Genomic DNA, 19,639 nt, shown 5'->3' on the forward strand with positions numbered 1-19,639 from the left:
ATACCTCTTTAGCAAGACAAAAAAGCATTCTCCATAAAGAAGATGGGTAAGCATGACAACTTTAAAATTCAGAACTTTTGCTAACAAAAAGAAACCTTAAAGAAAAATTAAATTAGAAACTAGAAGAAAATACAGGAGTCCCAGGAAACAAGAATACTTGACTGGAATCTTTGATTTATACTTTATCATTTGAACTCCAGCTCATTTTTATGTGAAAATCAGGAACCGAACAGATTCTGAAATCTAGGTATTCTTCCTTATTTTAACTCAGCTATCTGAGCTTAAAAACTGCATAAACACCAATAACAAGGAGTGTTTTATTTACAACATACACAATCAACTGCATGTTAATATCTAGAATATTTGAAAAGCTAATTCCTACATAACAAAAAGAGAAAAACAAATAACCCGCTGGCAAAACTAGAATTTTATAGAAGAATAAAAATCCAAGTGTTGACTAAAAATATGAAAAATGCTCAACCTCATTAATAATCAGAAAATTTCACCTTAAGGTCACAAAGAATAACCATTTTACATTCACCAGGCTGGGAAAAAATTAAGTTTGGCAAGACCAGTTACTGGTGAAGATAAGAATTCTATACAGTAAAAAAAAAAAAAAAAAAAAAAAAAAAAAAAAATTCTATGCAGTGATGGGACAAGTACGATTGGTACAACTATTTTGAAAAACACTCTGCCATTATCTTGCAAAACTGCACATGTTCATTCTTACTAACCAGATATTCCAATAGTAAAAACTGTATATGTTCTATTGAAAACCTTGCACCTACACACCAGGAAAGGTGTGAGAATGTCCATTGTTCAGAATAACAAAAAACTGGAAACAATCAATTATTCACCAAGAGTAGAATAAATAAATTGTGCTGAGAGATTCTTTGAGAAACAGTTCACATGCCATACAATTCATCCATTTAAATGTTTTTTTTTTTTTTGTATATTTGTATTACATCACCTTTTTAAATTGTGGTAAAATACATATAAAAATAAAATTAACCACTTAAAACATTTTTAAAAAGATTTTATTTTTAAGTAGGCTCTACATGCAATGTGGGGTCTGAATCAAGAGTTGCATGCTCTACCAACTAAGCCAGCCAGGTGCCCCCCACTTTTACCTTTTTTTTTTTTTAAGATTTTATTTATTTATTGGACAGACAGAGATCACAAGCAGGCAGAGAGGCAGGCAGAGAGAGAAGGGGAAGCAGGCTCCCCACTGAGCAGAGAGCCGGAGGCAGGGCTCCATCCCAGGATCCTGGGACCATGACCCGAGCCGAAGGCAGAGACTTTAACCCACTGAGCCACCCAGGCGCTCCGACTTTTACCTTTATTAAGTATACAATTTAGTAGCACTAATTACATTCACAATGTTGTGCAATCATCACTACCAGTTTGTTTTCCAAAACCTTTTTTACTAACTTCAAACAGAAACTTAACACCTAAGCAATAACTCCCCATTCCTGCCTCCTCAGTCCCTAGTAACCTCTAATCTACTTTCTGTCTCTATGAATTTGTCTATTCTAAATATTTCATGAGTAGAAACTTAAAATATTTGCCCTTTTGTGTCTGGCTTATTTTACTTAGCATAATGTCCTGAAGGTTCACCTGTATTGTAGCATGTATCAGAACATCATTCTGATTAACCTAGAGGGTATTACGCTAAGTAACATAAGTCAGACTAAGACAAATACCATAAAATTTCCCTTACACGCAGGATCTTAAAAAAAAATAGAACTTAGAAGAAAAATAGAGAACTTGTGGTTGCTAGAAAGGTGGGAGTTGGGGGTATGGGTGAAGTAGGTAAAGGGGATTAAGAAGCACAAATTTCCGGTTATAAAGTAAACAAGTAACTACACTTCTCACAGTGAACATTGAGTATAGAATTGTTGAATCATGATGTTGTACACCTGAAACTAATATAACATTGGCAACTACATTTCAATAATAAGAGTCTTTTTAAAAGAACTTCATTTCTTTTTATGGTTGAATGATGTTCCATTATATGGATATATCACATTTTGTTTGTCCGTTCATCTGTTGATGAACACTTGGGTTGTTTACAGCTTTTGGCTATTGTAAATAATGCTGCAAAGAACACTGATATGTAAGTATCTGTTCAAGTACTTGCTTTCAATTTCTTTGGACAGATACTCTCGAGTGGAATTGCTGGGTCATACTGTAAATCTATTTAGCTTTTTCAGAAATCAAACTATTTCCCACATCCTTTGCACGATTTTACATTCTCACTGGTTATGTGTGAGGGTTCCAAATTCCCCACATCTTTGCCAACAAATATTTTTCCCCAGGTTGTGGCTTACTTTTTCATTCTTTTAACAGTGTCTTTTTCAAAGCAGAAGTTTTCAACTTTAATCAAGGGCAACTTACCAATTTTTTTCTTTCATGGGTCTGCTGGTGGTGGTGTATCTAAAAAGGCCTTGCCAATTTCAAAGTTACCTACATTTTCTTCTGTTATCTTCTAGAAGTTTTATAGTTTGTGTTTTGTATTTAGTCTTTCTTCATCAAATTTTCTTTGCTTCTTGTCAAAGATGAGTTAACCATGTTTGGGTGAGTCTATTTCTGGGGTCTCTATTCTGTTCCACTGATCTATTTGTCTTTCAGCAATGCCACACTGTCTTGATAACAGAAGCTTTATAGTAAGTCTTGAAGTTGGGTAGTGTGAATCCTTTGACTTTATTCTTCATCGGTATTGTATTGGCTATTCTGTCTTTTGTTTTTCCATATGAATATTGAAATCAGTTCATTGACATCTACAAAATCACTTGCTGGGATTTTTTATTGGGATTGCACTGAATCTATAGATCAACTTGGGAAGAACTGACATCCTAACAACATTGAGTTTTCCTATCCATGAACATGAAATATCTCTCCATTATTTAGACCTTCCTTGATTTCTTTCATCGGGAGTTTTGTTGTTTTCTCTTATAGAGTTATTATATAAATATCTAATCTAAGTATTTTTCTTTCTTTGCTTTTTTGGGGGTGGGGGTACTAATGTAAATGGTGTTGCATTTTTTAATTTCAAGTTCCAATTATAGGAAAGCAATTGATTTTTGTATACTAACCTTGTATCTACAACCTTGTTATAATCATTTATTAGTTCCAGGGTTTGTTTGTTTTCAATCATTCTTTGGGATTTTCTATACAGACAATTATATCTTCTATGAACAAAGACAGTTTTATTTTTTCTTTATCAATCTGTATACACATTTCACCCAACCCTGATGTCTTACTGCATTAACTAGGGCTTTTAGTCAATGTTGAACAGAAATGGCAAGAGGAGACAACCTTGCCCAGTTTCTGATCTTAGGGAGAAAGTATCTCCCTTCTCATCATTAAGTATGATGTCATCTGTAGAGTTTTTATGGCTGTTGTTTATCATATTAAGGAAGTTCCCCTCTATTCCTGTTTTACTGGGAGATTTTTTATCATAAATGAATGTTGGATTTTGCCAAATGCTTTTCCTATACCTATTGATATGATTATATGATTATTTTTCTTTAGCCTCTTCATTTAATGGATTACATTAATTGATTTTTTGAATGTTAAACCAGACTTGCATACCTGGAATAAAATCCCACTTAGTGCATAATTCTTGTTATACATTGTTGGATTCAATCTATTAACATTTTGTTGAAGATTTCTGCACCGTTTTCATGGGAGATATTGGCCTGTAATTTTCCTTTCTTTTAATGTTTTCTGTCTTGTTACTAGGGTGATGCTTGGTCTAATAGAATAAGTTAGGAAGTATTCACTGCACTTCTATTTTCTGGAAGACATTACAGAGAATTGGTATCATTTCTTTCTCAAATGCTTGGTAGAACTCAGAGTGAAACCATCTAGGCCATGCTAAAACTAATAAAGACTATAGCATAAATAAATTAAATGGAGACTAGAAAAACAGTAGAGAAAACAAAGAAAACCAAAAGTTGGCTCTTTGAAAAGATCAACAAAATTGGCAAACCTTTAGCTAGACTGACCAAGGAAAAAAGAGAAAAGAGTCAAATACTAAAATTAGGAGTAAAAGAAAGGATATCACCATTGACCTTACAGAAATAAAAAGAATTATAAAAATCATGGAGAGTTATATGCCAACAAACTACGTAACTTAGATGAAATGGATAAATTCCTAAAAAGACATAAACTAAGGAAACTGACTCAAGAAGAAATATATATTCTAAATGTTTGTAGAAAAAGCAAAGAGACTGAGGTAGTCATTTTTTAAAATTTCCAACAGATGGTACACCTGGGTATTCTCAGTTGGTTAAGCATCTGCCTTTGGCTCAGTTCATGAGCCCAGGATCCTGTGATCAAGTCTTGCAACGGGCTCCTTGCTCAGCAGGGAATCTGCTTCGCCCTCTGCCTGCTGCTCCCCTTGCTCCTCTCCTCCTCCCCCTTTTTGACAAATAAATAAATAAATAAATAATCTTTTAAAAAGTAAAAATAAATTCCCAATAGGATTAAAAAGGTTTATACACCATGACCCACTGGGATTTATCCTAGGAGTGAATTGCTAATTGAACATCTGGAAATCAATGTAATAAACCATATTAATAGAATTAAAGGGGAAAACCCCATGTGATCATCTTTACAGATACAGGAAAAAAGTCTTTGATGAAACCCAACACCCTTTCATGATAAAAATATCAAACAAAGTAGGAATAGACAGGAACCTCTTCAAGCTGACAAAGGGTACTTATGAAAGGATACCATCAAGAAAGTGAAAAAAAAAAAAAAAGAAAGAAAGTAAAAAAATCCAAATCCACAGAATGGGAAAAAAATATATGTAAATCACATGTCTGATAAAGGATATATAACCAGAACATATTAAAAAAACTTTTATAGATCAATAATAAAAAGATAACCTAATTAAAAAGAAAGAGACATTAAGAATTTCATTTACAACTACAATAAAAAGAATAAAATAGGGGCACCTGGGTGGCTCAGGGGGTTAAGCCTCTGCTTTCGGCTCAGGCCATGATCTCAGGGTCCTGGGATGGAGGCCTGCATCAGGCTCTCTGCTTAAGCAGAGAGCCTGCTTCCCCCTCTCTCTGCCTGACTCTCTGCCTACTTGTGATCTGTCTCTGTCAAATAAATAAATAAAATCTTAAAAAAAAAAAAAGAATAAAATATCTAGGAATAAATTTAACCAAGGAGGTGAAATATCTGTACTCTGAAAACACATTGATGAAAGAAGCTAAAGATGACAAAAATGAGTATGTTAACCTTAAGGATTGGAAGAATTAATATTGTTAAAATGTTTATAAATTGAAAGTGTTGGGGCGCCTGGGTGGCTCAGTGGGTTAAACCTCTGCCTTCAACTCAGGTCATGATCTCAGGGCCCTGGGATCAAGCCCTGCATTGGGCTCTCTGCTTGGTGGGGAGCCTGCTTCCCCCACTCTCTCTGCCTGACTCTCTGCCTACTTGTGATCTCTCTCTCTCTCTCTCTGTCAAGTAAATAAATAAATAATCTTTTTAAAAAAAGAAAATGTTTATAAATATATACATTTTTAAATGATTATAAATGTATATATTTATAAATGTTTATGTATTTTATAAATATGTTTATAAATAAATATAAATGTTTACCCAAAGCAATCTACAGATTCAATGTAATCTCTATCACAATGTAACAGTATCATTCACAGGTCTAGAACAAAGAATCCTAAAATTTGTTTGGAACCACAAAAGACCCCAAATAGCCAAAGCAACCTTGAGAAAGACAAAGCTGGAGGTATCTATAATCCTAGATTTCAAGCAATGCTACAAAGCTATTGTAATCAAAACAGTGTAGTATTGGCACAAAAACAGACACAGAGATCAATGGAATAGAATAGAGAGTCCAGAAATAAACCCATATTTATATGGTCAACTAATCTAGGACAAAGGAGACAAGAATATCCAATGAGGAAAAAACAGTCTCTTCAATAAATGGTGCTGGGAAAACTGGACAGCTACATACAAAGGAATGAAATTGAGCCACTTTCTTACATCATATTTAAAAATAAACTCAAAATGGATTAAAGACCTAAATTTAAGACCTGAAACCACAAAGCTCCTAAAAGAAAAAAAGGCAATTAACTCTTGGACATCAGTCTTAGCAATATTTTTTGGGATCTGTCTCCTTAGGCAAGGGAAACAAAAGCAAAAACAAACAATTGAGATTACATCATGCTAAAAAAGTTTTGCACAGCAAAGCAGACCATCAACAAAATGAAAAACCAACTTACTGAATGGAAGAAGATATTTGTTCTTACTTTTGTTTTGTTTTTTCTTAAGATTTTATTAATTTGTGTTTTTTTAAGATTTTATTTATTTATTTGACAGACAGAGATCACAAGTAGGCAGAGAGGCAGACAGAGAGAGAGGGGAAAGCAGGCTCCCTGCTGAGCAGAGAGCCCAATGCGGGGCTCGATTCCAGGACCCTGAGATCATGACCTGAGCCGAAGGCAGAGGCTTTAACCCACTGAGCCACCCAGGGGCCCCTATTTATTAATTTGAAGGAGAGAGAAGGAGAGCGACAGCATGAGAGGGAGTAGAATGGGAGGGAGAAGCAGACTTCCTGCTGAGCAGGGAGCCCAATGTAGGACTGGATCCTGGGACTCTAGGATCATGACCTGAGCAGAAGGCAGTTGCCTAACCAAATGAGCCACCCAGGCATCCAGGGAAGAGATATTTATAAATGATATATCCAATAAGGGGTTAGTATCCAAAATACATAAAGGATTTATACAACTCAACACACACACACACAGAGGAAGGAAGGAAGGAAGGAAGGAAGGAAGGAAGGAAGGAAGGAAGGAAGGAAGGAAAAAGAAAAGAAAAATCTGATTTAAAAATGGGCAGAGGACCTGAGGACATGTTTTTCTGAAGAAGACACACAGATAGCCAATAGACACAGAAAAAGATGCTCAACATTACTAGTTATCAGGCAAAGACAAATCAAAACCACAAGGAGCACCTCACACCTGTCAGAATGGCTAGTACCAAAAAGGCAAGAAAAAGGGGGCGCCTGGGTAGCTCAGCTGGTTAAGTTCTGCCTTTGGCTCAGGTCATGATACTGGGGTCCTGGGACTGAGCCCCACTTCAGGCTCCTTCAGGTAGTCAACTTCTCCCTCTTCCTCTGCCCCTCTCCCCTGCTGGTGCACCCTCTCTCTCTCAAGTAAATAAAATCTTTTAAAAAAGAAAAAGAAAAAAAATAACAAGTGTTTGGCAAGGATGTAGAGAAAAGGAAAAACATGTATACTGTTGGTGGGAATATAAATTGGTACAGCTACTGGGGAAAACAGTATGTGGAGTTTCCTCAAGAAACTAAAAATAGAAATACCACACAATTCAGTAATTCTACTACTAGGTATTTACTTGAAGAAAACAAAAACACTAGTTCAAAAAGAATATGCACCCTTGAGTTTATTGCAGCAATATTTACAATAGCCAAGATATGGAAGCAATCTTAAGTACCTGTCAATAGGTGAATTGATAAAGACTATGTGGTATATACACACAATGGAATATTATTCAGCCAACAAAAATGAAACCTTGTCATTCATGACAACACGAATAGGCCTCTAGAACAGTATGGCAAGTGAAATGTCTCAGACAGGGAAAGACAAATACTGTATGATTTCATTTTTATGTGGAATTTAAAACACAAAACAAAACGAACAGAAACAGACATAAATATAGAGAAAAAACTGATGGTTGCCAAGGAGAGAGGTGTGGGGGTGAATAGGTGAAACATGTAAAGGGGATTACAAAGTACAAACTTCTAGTTATAAAATAAATAAGTCACAGGATATAGGAAAGACAGTCAATAATACTGTAATACACATGCATGGCGACAGACGGAAACTACATTTGTGGTAAGCATTTCATGTATAGAATTCAAATCGGGGGCGCCTGGGGGGCTCAGTGGGTTAAGCCGCTGTCTTCGGCTCAGGTCATGATCCCAGGGTCCTGGGATCAAGCCCCGCATCGGGCTCTCTGCTCAGCGGGGAGCCTGCTTCCTCCTCTCTCTCTGCCTGCCTCTCTGCCTGCTTGTCATCTCTCTCTGTCAAATATTTAAATAAATAATCTTAAAAAAAAAAAGAATTGTCAAATCGCTACGTTGTACACCTGAAAAAAACTGGGCAAAGGATTTAAATAGACACTTCTCCAAAGAAGATACAGAAATGGCCAATAAGCACATGAAAAAAGGCTCAATATCATTAGCCATTAGAGAAATGCATCTCAAAATCACAAGGGGATATCCACTTCCATTCACTAGGATGCCTGCGGTAAAAACAAAAAAGCCATTAAGAAGTGATGGCAAAGATATGAAGAAATTGGAATCCTCATATATTTCTGGTAAAAATGCAAAATGGTTCAGCTACTTTGGAAAACAGTTTGGCTGTTCCTCATAATGCTGAACTTTATGTTTAGCATGTTCCATATGACCTACCAACACTATGCATAGGTATATACCCTAGAGAAACGAAAACATGTCCATACAAGATGTACACAACTATGGCTTGTGGCACTAGCCATAATATCCAAAATGAGGAATTGACCTAAATGCCCACCAACTGACAAAGAAAATGTGGCATATCCACACAGTGGAATGCTATTTGGCCATAAAAAATAAAGTACCAACATATGCCACCACATGGCTGAACCATGAAAACAGTATGCTAAGTGAAAGAAGGCAGCCGCAAAACCCCCATATTATAGATCTCACTTACGTGAAATGTTCAGACCAAGGAAATTCAGAGAAGACAACATAGATTAGTGGTCCCTAGGGTCTGGCAGTTTGTGGGGAAGGGGAAGGGTCAGCTCATGTGTATGGGTTTGCTTTTTGGGATTTTGATAAATGTTCTAATGTTAGTTTGGGTGATAGTTTCATAACTGTGAATGTACTAAAAACCATTCAATTGTATTCTTAAAAGGGTGAATTTATGAGATATTAAATATATCTCAATGAACCCATTTTGAAACATGTACAGAGAATGGTTTAATAATGGTCCCATGCCCAGCTTCAACCATTATCAATTCGTAACCAAGTTTTTTCATCTATAACTTGATGCTGTCACCCTACTCCACTCTCACATTGGCTTATTTTAAAAAACAAACCCCAGATATTTCTTCTTCAAATATTCAGTGTGTTTTCAGTAATATTCAGTAGCATCTTTCTAAAAGATAAGGGCTCTTTTTAAAAAAAATACAGTACCATTATCACATCTAAAAACTTAGTATCTTCATATAATCAAATATCCTGTGTTTCCATGTTGTCCCTCAATTGTCTCATAAATTTGATTTTTTTAGCAGCTTTTCAAATCTAGATCTGCTACATATTGCATTTCATTATCTCTTATGTTTCTGCGTATCCATAAACCCTCGCCCTATTTGTTTTTCTTGCAATATATTTATTGAAGGATTGGGTTGTCATGTAGAGTTTCCCACATTCTGGATTTTGCTGATTGCATTACTGTGATGTTATTTAACATCACTATTCGATAGTGATTCACTTTTAGATGCTTGCTGCCAAGTACACTATAAACGTGACTTCATATTCATCAACATAGTTGCCACACCTTAGTGCTTACCAGACATCAGATCCTTATAGCATACTTGACACAAATTATCCCATTTAACCCATAAACCAACTCCATGTGGTATTATTACCCCAGTCTGGAGATAAAGGAAATGAGGCTTAGAGAGGTTCAAAAAAAGTGGTCCCAGTCAACCCCCGAGGCAGTGAACATCTTGTCACAGCCAAGGTCTGTCTGATGTTACAACCCATACTTCTATCCATTACATGACAATATCCCCATCTTTTGCCTGTGACTGTGGTTGTTTTTGTAAACTCTAAGAAGTAGTCCTTCAGTCCACCCAAAGAACTTACTTTTACATATCATCTGTAATACTTAGGATACTTTCAGCTTCAAGCAACAGAAAACATCTCAAAGTGACTCAGCAATAAGGGCATTTGTAATTTCATAGAAGAAGAAATCCAGAGGCGCCTGTGTGGGTCAATGGGTTCAGCATCTGTCTTCAGCTCAGGTCTTGATCCCAGGGTCCTAGGAGGAGGCCCTGCTCAGCAGGAAGTCTGCTTCTCCCACTTCCTCTGCCCCTCCCCCCCTGCTTGTCTTTCTCTCTCTCTCTCTCAATAAATAAATAAATAAAATATTTTTTTAAAAAAGAAATCCAGAAGTGGGACAGCGGCAGGTCTGATTGATTTGGTGACTTAACAACATCACAGACCTAGGTTCATTCTATCTCTTTACTCTGCCATCACGGATGTGTTGGCTCTGTCCTAAGGGTCAAGTTTCAGGTAACACAGAAGCAACAATACCCAGTAGAGATGGTGGCATGTTTCCTGTATGTCTCTGTTTGTTTGTTTGTTTGTTTGTTTAAGATTTTATTTATTTATTTGACAGAGAGAGATCACAAGTGGGCAGAGAGGCAGGGAGAGTGAGAGGGGGAAGCTGGCTCCTGCTGAGCAGTGAGCCCGACGCACGGGACTCCATCCCAGGACCCTGAGATCATGACCTGAGCCAAAGGCAGAGGTTTAACCCACTGAGCCACCCAGGCGCCCTGTATGTCTCTGTTTAAGAGCAAGAAAAATCTTTCCCAGAAGGTTTTCAGCACACACCTCCTCAGGTTTCAGTGACAAAACTGGGTCATATGCCCACCCCTAACCTCTCACTAGCCAGCCAAGAGGATCTTATTCCCCTTGCCCATGGTAGTTTAGGAATGTACCTCTGAGATGGTAATAGGATCACCTTCCTTGGTGGGTCAACACCTATAAAGGCTTCTGCAAAGAAGAAGAGGGGTGAATGGATGTTGAGTGGGCAAGCAACAGTATTTGCTTCATGTTCCTAATGAGCTATGCTACACAGTCCATTGTGAATAACACAAATACTTCATTATAAGTGCCACACAGAATTTTTTACTTTCTATCAAGTGACATTTACTTCTGAGCTATCAGCTTTCTTGCCTGCACAAAGACACTAGATAAGATTATATGTAAGGTCTCCTCCAGCTCCAGCTGTTTCAATTTTACATTTTGGAAAAAGTAAGTTCAAAAATTAAACCTACAAGATATGGGGATGCGTGGGTGGCTCAGTGGGTGAAGCCACTGCCTTCGGCTCAGGTCATGATCCCAGGGTCCTGGGATCGAGTCCCATATCGGGCTCCTTGCTTGGCATGGAGCCTGCTTCTCTCTCTGCCTCTGCCTGCCACTCCGCCTGCTTGTGCTCTCTCTCTCTCTGACAAATAAATAAATAAATAAACGTACAAGATATGGTCCAGAAATGATGATGGGTTTCAGCTGCCAGGTTTCAGTTTCCTAGGCATGGCTGATGTCCTTCTAGCCCTTGAAAAGTTTTAGACATAGGTATTAGATTTAAAGAACTAAACAAACTGAAACTGATCATATCTTTCCATTAAGTTTTAACATTAAAAATAGGTTAAGTGTTCTGGGATGCCTGGGTGGCTCAGTTGGTTAAGTGGCTGCCTTCGGCTCAGGTCATGATCCCAGCGTCCTGGGATCGAGTCCCACATTGGGCTTCTTGCTCGGCAGGGAGCCTGCTTCTCCCTCTGCCTCTAGCCTGCCACTCTGTTTGCCTGTGCTTGCGCTCTGTATCTCTCTCTCTCTCTCTCTAACAAATAAATAAAAATCTTTAAAAATAAAAAAAATTTAAAAATAAAAAATAAATAGGTTAAGTGTTCTACCTTCCTGCCTCTTCTGTTAACACCTACTAGCTTCTAGGCCTCATGCTACAGACAGTTTAATTAGAAGATCTTTTTCATAACTTACTTCCTTTCGCTTGGTGTCAGCATCCTTCTGGAGCTCATACAAGGCTCTGTGACCGTCAGAGCTCTTCTACCTTTGCTTTCACTGCCAACTATGACTTTAACTTAAGAAATCATTTCTGGGGCACCTGGGTGGCTCAGTGGGTTAAGCCGCTGCCTTCGGCTCAGGTCATGATCTCAGGGTCCTGGGATCGAGTCCCGCATCGGGCTCTCTGCTCAGCGGGGAGCCTGCTTCCCCCCCCCCTCTCTCTGCCTGCCTCTCTGCCTGCTTGTGATCTCTCTCTGTCGGATAAATAAATAAAATCTTTAAAAAAAAAAAAAGAAATCATTTCTGTCCCGGCTACCTTTCACAGACTGCATCTGAAGTAATTCTCCATTCATTTCATCACACACAGGCATTTTCCTTGTGGAGAACCACAAGAACACCAAAAAGAAAGATGGTACACCACTGAGTATTGTCGTTATATCAACCCTTTGCTACTCTTTCTTTCGATATGAATAAAATTCCTTTATTTGAGTTTATGCCTACCATCAGTTTTCTCTGGGAAAACTGCTGGCTTGATTTGTAAGTAGTTCCATTCTTATTTAACAGAGGCTATGGTTTGTGATAAATGCACAACATGAAAAAGTCAAAGATATTATAGATCTGCCAGGACATTGGGAATAACAAATGATAGGAAAACCTGGAAGCGTGATTTAAGTGGGTTTGTTCATACCTCCATCTCATTTCATTATTTCCAGATCAGATGTGCCATTCTGGGGAAGAGGCCCAGGGTACAATCTATTACCATCATGGAAAGTGGGAAGCCCCTCCTGTGTGCCATTGTTCATCCCACTAGTCCCAAGAGCTTTAGAGAATTAACTGTTTTCTGAGCAAGGCATGGCCCTGTTTGAAATGTACAAAGGAAAGAGTGCTGAGAGTGCCTCTTTGGGGAAGCAGAGAATATGCAGGGTGGAAGGAGAGGGGATCAGCTTAATAATCAACTAGATGACCTTGAGCAAGTCGTATCACCTCTCTGTACCTTTTAGAAATCTGGGGAAAAGCCTTACTCTGTATCTCACAGATTGTTGCCAAAATCAAGTGAGAACACAAATAGGAAAGTACTTTCACAAATGCAAAATTGTGTTATTATTTTTGAATATGGATTTTCCTCTGCGTTTTTCTTTTTTCTTTTTTTTTTTTTTTTGCCACATGATAACTGACGGGTCATGCCAGATTATGAAGCACTCACCCTTTGACTGTTTCATGCAGATTACACCAGCAATATTATATCCATCCCTTTGGTTTATTTTCCTTCCATCACATCCCTAAGATGCAAATCTCATCATAAGGTGAACTACTGCATAGCAGCTACTTAACAAAAGGCAACATACTTAAACTGTCCAGATAAATGCTATATATAAGAGTTGTGCTAGAAGTATTCAAAAGGGGTTCAAAAAGGAGTGAGAGCACATCTAATTAGAGAAAGCTTCTGAAAGATAATCCCATCATGCCACGTATTTCAGGAATTTCGGCCTTAGTCCCGTGTGACCCCACCCCACTTTCATGCTTCAGAGACAAGGGCATATTTTCTCTATCTTCGCAGCTCCCAAGAACCTGGCAGAGAGGACATTTCAGAACCTTCGGGGATGAAGTGAACCTGCTAAACGCGAGGTGGGTTTTAACATTTATCTACCCAGCCCAATGAAGCTCACCTATTTTTAACTTAGTATTATAGGTGGGTCTTTCCAGGCAAGACATGTGCCCGAGAACTCCCCTGTAACTCCCAAGGAAGAAACTTCATTGCGGATGTGTTAAGTGCCCAGCACAGCTGCTTTCATATATGCACCTAATATGGGGTTAGTCCTCAAAATATATCTTCAGGCTTTAAGCTCACTTTACGGATGATGATGCCGACACTCGGCATAGGCTGCGTTGTCCAGTCTAACATCTAGTAGAAGCCACTGCGTGTGCATGAGCTCTTCAACACCCTGACCCCCAAACTTTAAATCAGCCTCGCTCAACTTCACCTGCTTACCTCCCTCCTTGCAGGCACCTGCCCTAGCTACTCCTCCTTCCCGTGTCCCCGCCCCAGGCCCCAGTACAGCCGGTAAAAACTAGATCTTAAGGCTTGCGCGTAAAGATGTTCACTCACCCAACTGCTCCTCACAGGCTTGAAAAGCCTTTGCCACCCACCCTATCCGCAGCCCCGAGCTTCTCAAAAGAGCCAGCACAGCGTTTTCCCAAGGCTGAGGTCCTCGCCGCCAGCAGGGCGGTGACGGGGTTGGGACGTGGATTCCGGGAGAGGACACCTGCAGGGGAGGTCCCCGTAGGGGGTCCCGCCTCCGCGCGGCCGGGGCGCGCCGCCGCGAACTACGCTTCCCAGGCTGCTCCGCTGCCGCCGCGCGCCCCGGCGCCGCGCCCGGCCGGGAGCCGCCTGTTGATCGCGCGCTTGCCCGGCCACTGCGCCGCCGCTGCTCGGCGGTCCCCGCCCGCTACCTCGGGGCAGACGGACGCACGGCCCGCACCGCCGGCTACGGGATGGGCGCACGGACGGGTGAGCGCGCGGGGGTGCGGGGGCAGGCCCGGGCGGGGCACGGTGTGCATACCCCGGCCCGTGGCGCGGGGGTGGCCGCGCCCTCCCGGCGGGCTGGAGGATGCTCCGCGGCGTCGGCGCCTGACCCGGCGGGCGCCAAGAGCCGGGGCCGCAGGTGGCCTCCCTCCGCGGCCGGGCGGGCTGTGCGGGGCGGCGCGGGCGGGAGGCGCTCCCGGGGTGTGGGTCCCGCGCCCCGCACTGCGGCTCCGCAGCCTCGGCAGCCCGCCGGGCCGCTGCAGTGAGGGCGCGGTCTCCTGCCTTCCTCGCGCTGCGGGGCTGGGTTTTTCCACGCTGGGCTTTGTTCCCCTCTTTCCCCTCTCCTGTGACAGTTAGACAAGCTCCTGGAGCCCGGTGCCTGTCACCGCATCGTTGCAGCGGGCGACAGGGAAGGGTGCATTCCGGCTGGAGTCTTACGACCCCTGGAGCTGTCACTCGTGGGGCGTTTCAGCCTCTGGGAAAGCGGCAATCGGGGAGCGGCCTGATGCAGGTCATCGAGACCTTTATTTTTCTTGGTTAAAGTCATGGTAGCTTGTGCTCCCTGAGCCTCCTAAATTGTCCCTATTGATCTGCAGAAATGAAGATGGATTTTAAAATAATAATATTAATAAAAAGTTCCTAATGGGAATTTTTACTTAAAGCGTTACAAGGTGGGAAGGTGATGCAGGCAAAATGCAAATTAGCGTTGAAAGAGGCCTCGAGTGCTACGGCATCATCTTGCCCATTAAACAGCCAAATCACAAGGCACTTGGGAAGGGAACGAAAAGAACATCAGAGGAGGTATTTTTCAAATCAGGTTCCTGTCCTATATCTACCATTAAGGAGCTGAGGGACTCTGGGCAAGCCCCTTGACCTGAGTCTCTCTATGTATGTAAAATGGGGCGTTTGGGATGCTGGATTTCTAAATCTCTGTTCTTCCAAGATTCTCATATCAGGGGACTGAAGAGATGAGGTTGCGTCTGTTCAACACCATTACAAAAAGCCTGATTGTGACAGAACAAGCGGCTTTACCCTTGTAAGGAGGAAAGATTTTTCAGGGCTCTGGCAATCTGATTTTTTTAAAAAATAAAACTGATTTTTTCTATCTACTTTCTTCAGTCAACCTAATAAATATGTATTATAGCCACTTTATTGTTCGCAGAGCTGTAAGTTGGTGGGCAACATGGTTGCTTTGTGTTCCTTTTTTAATTTGCTGAAGGTGAAGTCATGAGGTGGGTGGGTTAATGGAGAAGCAAATGCCTCCCCCAGTCTGGGCTCAAGTGGTCAGATGTGGTCAGCAAAGACATGGGGGAAAGCCCCAGCAAGAAGTAACCAGAGAGCATATGCGCTGAGGAAAGAGAGGATGAGTACTGATGGGTCATTGTTTGAATAATACACAATGAGGAATACCAGAACCAGAAAACCAGTGCTAAGCAAACCCTAACATAACCAGTTCAGGCAAGGACTCATCCCTGGGTTCAAAACCTTTGAGTGAGAGGTTGTTGGAGAATAGGATTATCTCACCATGGATTACCTCGAGAAAATGTGTCCTTACAATGGAAAGATGAGGAGGTCATCACCTCAGCCTAGTGATCAAGCTTACCAGCATCTATTAAGAGTCTCCTGTTGGGATACAATAAGATCATGACTTCACCTATGTAGTGTTTCTGCCAAAAAGACTGGAAAGTCGAATTTGGGAGGGTGGGGAGTTTTGTAGATTAAAATACTCAAGTGGTGTAACAACAATTTGAGATGCATAAACTTTGGATCCTAGATCAGGAAAAAGAAAAATAATAAACACACACACACACACACACACACACACATATATATAATCCTTTAGCAATATATATATTGCTATAAGATTATTTAGAGACAATTGGAAAATTTTAACAGGGACTATATATTATATAATATGATGGAATTACTTTTCATTTTCTGAGGCACAATAGTGGTGCTGTGGTTATGTAGGACACTGTCCTCCTTCGTGTAAGGTGCAGGTATTAGAGGAAATGTGTCGTGATAGCTGCAACTTTCAGCTAGTTCAGGGACAAGTCTAAGGGTGGGGGAGCAAGCTCAGGAAATGTGGCAAAATGACAGCGAATTGAAGAGAATAGTATGCAGGTATTTGTTGTAATGTTCTTTTGTATTTTCAGTAAGTGTGGACTTTTTAAATTAAAGTGGGAGAGAGTGGAGCACCTGGGTGGCTTAGTGGTTGGAGCCTCTGCCTTTGGCTCGGGTCATGATCTCAGGGTCCTGGGATCGAGCTCTCTGCTCAGCAGGGACCCTGCTTCCCCCTCTCTCTCTGCCTGCCTCTCTGCCTACTTGTGATCTATCTCGCTCTGTCAAATAAATAAATAAAATCTTTAAAAAAATAAAAATAAAAAAATTAAGTGGGAGGGAGCAATGAAATTAGAGAGTATATAAAGAGAAAGAATTGTAGAGAACTAGTAGGTTAGTGACACACAGCCGCAGTGAATCTGTGGCTTTGAGTTACCAGGATTTAAATCCTATTGGAGGTGTGAGGGGGCTTAGGGCAAATTCCCTTTCTTGGTTTGTTTCGGCTACTCTCAATCATTTATTCTTTTTTTTTTTTTTAATTTTATCTACTTATGTGACAGAAAGAGAGCAGAAGCAGGGGTAGTGGCAGGCGCAGGGAGAGGGAGAAGCAGGTTCCCCACTGAGCAGGGATCCTGACATGGGGCTCGATTCCAGGACCTGGGGATCATGACCTGAGCCAAAGGCAGATGCTCAACCCACTGAGCCACCCAGGTGCCCCACAATCATTTATTCGTAAGATACTGCATCCGCTGGGGCACCTGGTAGGCTCAGTAGATAGAACATGCATCTCTTGATCTCAGGGTGGTGAATTCAAGACCCATATTTAGGTGTGGAGCCTACTTTAAACAAAAGAAAGGAAGGAAAAAAAAAAAAGATACTGCATCCTCTAACTCCAACCTCAAAACATTAATAATTCCCAAACCTTTGAAATGTTAGCTCTACTCGAGAACCATCTTGAAAGCACTGTCCCTTTCCTCTCTACATTCAAGATGTCCATATAGAAGGAAGTTCCCAGTAGTGGTTCTTTTTATTTTGAGTTAGGGGAGTGTTAGGGGAAAGAACAGATCCAGACTTTTGACAGAACAGAAGGTTTAGGGTTTCCTCTCATTGTCTTTATTTGTAAATCACACGCACTGAAATGGTTTCTTATAGACTATAAGTGGTTCATAGAGGTTCCTAGAAGGCATGTGCAGAAAAGACTTCCTGTTGCCAGGCCAGGAAAACAAAATCAACTCTTAAGATACAACACAGTTTTATACAGAGCCTTTTGCTGCAAAGAGACTTTTGCTATACCTGAAACATACATATTTCTGCTTTTACTTTTTGCCGCCTGTTTCAGCATCAATGCTACCCCCTCTCTTTAAGTATGTTGCTAGGTTTCCCCTATTGACCTCTGGTTGGAGTGGTAATGAGAAGGTCAGTTCTAGGACTGTGGGTAATAGGAGCTCATGAAACAGGACACAAGGCCAGCTGTGCTAAGCCTAGAGATGAGTAAGGGGCAAATCTGAGGCACCAGCCCTACGAGGCCTCTCATCAGAGTAGTTGGAGGGGTCTAGAGTCTGGTAAGCTGGGCTGCTGTTCAGCCCATACATAGCCATCCCTGTTGTTTAGAGCTGACAACCATTCTGACTGGGCAGTGCCCATTCCATACCATTCACTAAGTCTTTTGCATATCATCTTGATAAGTAGTCATGAGTCAAGGTGCTGCGCATAGTACCAGTATGGCACAGCAAAACATTGATCAAACCTGGCTGGAATACAGAGGGTAGAGTAAGAGACAAGGTAGGTGACTCAAAGGCTACATAAGCCGGCAGGAGCCAGAAGGGCACAGGAATCAAAAGACAAAAAGTAGAGAACCCATAGTGCTGGTCCAGATGTGAGAAGCCATCAACTTCCAAAGGCAGGGTGAACCAATGGACACAGATACCCACGTACAAGGCAAGGTGATGGAAGTCGGGAAATGGGAGCGCCTCAGAAAACAGAATAGGGCCAGACAAAGGGATCAAGCAGCAGCAAGAAGTAGCACCTGCCAAGAAAGTGAGAAACCAAGTAGCAGTCTGGGCAGAGAGTCTCAGACTTCCATGCTGAGGAGCTTCTGCCCCCATCTAGAAGCTTCTTGGCTGCTTCCTGCCAAGGGGGAACCTTCCTCCTCCTTTGGTCAGCCTCTACATAGTGGCTTACTACACCTGGCAACGCTGACCCAGGGCTCTTAGAAGATGCTGCCTCTCTCTATTCAACAGATCCTAACAAGGATAACAGAGGGAACAGATACCCCAAATGAAAGACTATTCCCAGACCAAGGACAAAAGAAAAATGGCTTTGACTGAGGGTTTGTATGTGTGTTGTACTAGGCACAGTTTAATAAATAGGGCTGCTCATTTTGACTTTGCTTCCAAGTCTTTGTGTGTAGGCATTGCTCCTAGTGCACACATTATCACATTAAGCATCACCTCCACCTTCTGAGATGAATACTGCTCTTTAGCCTGTTTTACAGAGGAAGGAACAGAGGCTTAGAGAAGTTTCACTTGCACTCAGACCTGTAATGATCACACCCAGGGCTGTGGTTATCTCCAAGGCCCCTGCTTTAAGTCTTCTGAACCCGGAGGAGGGTGGTTCACTGGTGGGCACATTGTTCTAAAAGGAGACTGTTTTCAAGCAAAATTTGAGCCATGGCAACTTTTGTGTGATAAGTTTGGGAAGTTAAGACCTAATAGTCTCAGTTACAAACTCTTCATTCTGGTAAGATCTGTTCCTCATTCCCCCTTCAGCTTGTTCCCTTCGATTGACCTGTCATACTTTTTGCCTGAGATTCCTTCTTATCTCACCCCATTCTCTGTCCTTCATCCTCTTCAAGTACTCCCAGACTATGGTAGGAGCCATTTGGTTTTTTAAAAAAGAGAGAGAAACAGACATGACTGGGCCATCTTCAAATAGCTTGATTTGGGGGCAGGTGGGCAGCACAGTCAATTAAGTGTCTGCCTTTAGCTTAGGTCATGATCCCAGGGTCTTGGAATGGAGCCCCACGTCTGGCTCCCTGCTCAGCAGAGAGCCTTCTCCCTCTGCCCCTCCCCCTGCTTGTGAACACACACACACCAACACACACACATACACACATATTCTCTCTCTCTCTCAAATAAAATCTTTTTTAAAAACCCAAATAGCTAGATTTTAAAACATAGGCTGTGTGTTTTGTATACATTTTG

The 19,639-nt window shown here is 41.2% G+C and overlaps 1 protein-coding gene across 1 annotated transcript in view; it reads left to right on the forward strand.

Moving 5' to 3' along the window:
• The first annotated feature begins 14,218 nt into the window (after positions 1–14,218).
• Positions 14,219–19,639, forward strand: part of TMOD2 (tropomodulin 2) — a 50,331-nt gene continuing 44,910 nt past the window's right edge. Inside the window, exon 1 of the mRNA XM_059372829.1 lies at positions 14,219–14,360. The gene's annotated coding sequence lies outside the window, so the exon portion shown is untranslated. The remainder of the gene's footprint in view (positions 14,361–19,639) is intronic.

Source organism: Mustela nigripes, chromosome 13, assembly GCF_022355385.1.
Source record: "Mustela nigripes isolate SB6536 chromosome 13, MUSNIG.SB6536, whole genome shotgun sequence".
Lineage (NCBI taxonomy): Eukaryota > Metazoa > Chordata > Mammalia > Carnivora > Mustelidae > Mustela > Mustela nigripes.